The sequence below is a fragment of the Engraulis encrasicolus genome, chromosome 11 (assembly GCF_034702125.1).
Source record: "Engraulis encrasicolus isolate BLACKSEA-1 chromosome 11, IST_EnEncr_1.0, whole genome shotgun sequence".
Lineage (NCBI taxonomy): Eukaryota > Metazoa > Chordata > Actinopteri > Clupeiformes > Engraulidae > Engraulis > Engraulis encrasicolus.
Window position 1 is genome coordinate 20,598,205 of NC_085867.1, and position 2,500 is coordinate 20,600,704.

The following is a 2,500-nucleotide window of genomic DNA, read 5'->3' on the forward strand; positions in this document are numbered from 1 at the left end:
CGCACCTCTCTCCCTCTCATCCCCCTCTCTCGATCACTCGCTTCCTTCTTCCTCTTTGGGTTTCTTGCTTGCTCTCTCACTCTCGGTCACACACACACTCACACACACACATACTGTACACTCACACTAGTTCTGTCTCTCTCTCTCTCTCTCTCTCTCTCTCTCTCTCTCTCTCTCTCTCTCTCTCTCTCTCTCTCACACACACACACACACACATTCTCTCTCTCTCTCTCTCTCTCTCTCTCTCTCTCTCTCTCTCTCTCTCTTCTCTCTCTCTCACACACACACACACACACACACACACACACACACACACACACACACACACACACACACACACACACACACACACACACACACACACACACACACACTGCTTCTGCTGCTGACAGTCAACTCACCTTGAGGCCCAGGCAGGCAGCAGGCAGCAGGCTGTGGCTTCTCCTCCAGTCTAGTCTCCCCAGATCATCAACAGCTATTAAACGCAGCCAAGCTTGCTAGCCATACCCAGAAGAGGAGGAGGAGGAGGAGGAGGAGGAGGAGGAGGAGGAGGAGGAGGTGGATGAAAGAATAGAGGAGGAGGAGAGGGAGCGGGGATAGGAGAACAGAGGAGGAGGAGAGAGAGAAGGAGAGAGTGGGTATAGGAGAACAGAGGAGGAGAGAGAAGGAGAGAGGAGGACAGCGAGGGAGGACAGGTGTTTGAGGGAGAGAAGGAGAAGGAGGTGAAATAGACAGCCGAGAAAGGAGAGGAGATGAGGGAGGGAGGGAGAAGAGGGGGAAAGAGGGAGAGAGAGAGAAGGGAGAAAGGGAAAAGAGGAAGTGAGACAGAGAAAGCGAGAGAGAGGAGGAAAGAGAAAGCTGAATGGGAGAGAGAGAGAGAGAGAGAGAGAGAGAGAGAGAGAGAGAGAGAGAGAGAGAGAGAGAGAGAGAGGAGGGGAGAGGGCACGGAGGTTCTGGAGGATCATAAGTCAAGGCCGGCAGTAGGTTTGTTTTCATCATGGCAAAGCACCCAAATCATGTTGGTATGAAGAGAGAGCTATATAAATGCAAATTGTATTGGAGATCTATTAGGGTGCTCAGAAAAGGGGCCGGTATGTAAATGGTACTACCCCCACACACACGCCATGCCCCACGCCCCACAACGCGTGCACACACACAACCACACACACACACACACACACACACACACACACACACACACACACACACACACACACACACACACACACACACACACACACACCACACACACGGAAACGGCCCCACGACACGAGCAACCAAGCAGCACCCAACAACCCACAGTCCGCACATGGCAGCAGGGCCACTCAACCTAGCCAGATTAGCATGGGAGCCGCTAAAAACTACCAAATAGAAAGGGGGGGAAGAAATGCCATCGCCTCGCGCTAAATCACGGTGAACAAGGTGAAAAGTCCAGTAATTGAATAGCTTGGTAGCGTGGCATTCATTCGTGATTTATAGTGTATGCAAGAGCGATGTTTGACTGCCTGGTGATTGCATGTGTGAGTGAGCATGCTTGGAGGGGAAAGGTAGTGGCTTTGTGTGTATGTTGTAGTAAAGACAGGGTTTGTGTGTGTGTGTGTGTGTGTGTGCGTGTGCGTGTGCGTGTGCGTGTGCGTCTGCGTGTGTGCGTGTGCGTGTGTGTGTCTGCAGACAGAGGCCTCTTCAGCATTGTGGACCGTTTCCGTTGACTAAAAGAACATGAGGTTAAACTGCAGTGCAATGTGCTCTATCCAGTCTCATCTGTGGCCAAAGAGTCTGCTTGGTCTTATTTGCATACATTCGCTACTGTGGAGCTATACAAACACCCTGATGAAGCATCATAGAGTCCATCAGAAGGACATTGGTAATACTTTGCCCGTCTACAGAAAAAAATGTATTTGTGTATTTGTATGTTCAGTGACATGTGCCATGAGGGTATAGCTTGCCTCTAATGCTATATTGTCAATACTAATGGTGACCTTTGTTGGGTGACAAAAAGTGAAAGAAGTGCGTTCATCAAAGCAGGTGAACTGTGGTATGACCACACCCTCTAGTGGTGTCAATGAGGAACAGCAGGTAGTTGGAATAGTGAAACATTAGTAATAACACGTCAATCTTTAGTATCCAGCTTTTTTGCCACACTTCTGAATGTACCATTGTACAAATGAGCAAATGTGGAGAGCTGGCTCTAGAGCCTATTTAACATATACAGGTGAATGCACTGATATTGCAATGATGACATTATAAAAGCTATTTCAAGCCCTTGGTTAAATGTCTTCCATCGTGTTAACGTACTGCAAATGAATGAAAAGTTAATTATGTGAATGTGTGTGCTTGTGAATTTTTGTACAAATTACATCAGAAACAATGATAGTCTTAAAGAATTTTACAATTTTATTTCAAAACTGACAGACATTTGTGGCCCTCAGTAGTAATGCAAATAGATTATAAAAATGACAAATGTCTCCAATTTGGCCTTCTTAAAATATGTACAGATATG

At 47.4% G+C, this 2,500-nt stretch overlaps 1 protein-coding gene across 1 annotated transcript in view; it reads right to left on the reverse strand.

Annotated features, from left to right (window-relative positions):
• Positions 1-2,371: 2,371 nt before the first annotated feature.
• The window catches only part of LOC134458072 (ADP-ribosylation factor-like protein 3), an 8,903-nt gene continuing 8,774 nt past the window's right edge, over positions 2,372-2,500 (reverse strand). Inside the window, exon 6 of the mRNA XM_063210177.1 lies at positions 2,372-2,500. This exon is cut by the window's right edge and continues 869 nt beyond it. The gene's annotated coding sequence lies outside the window, so the exon portion shown is untranslated.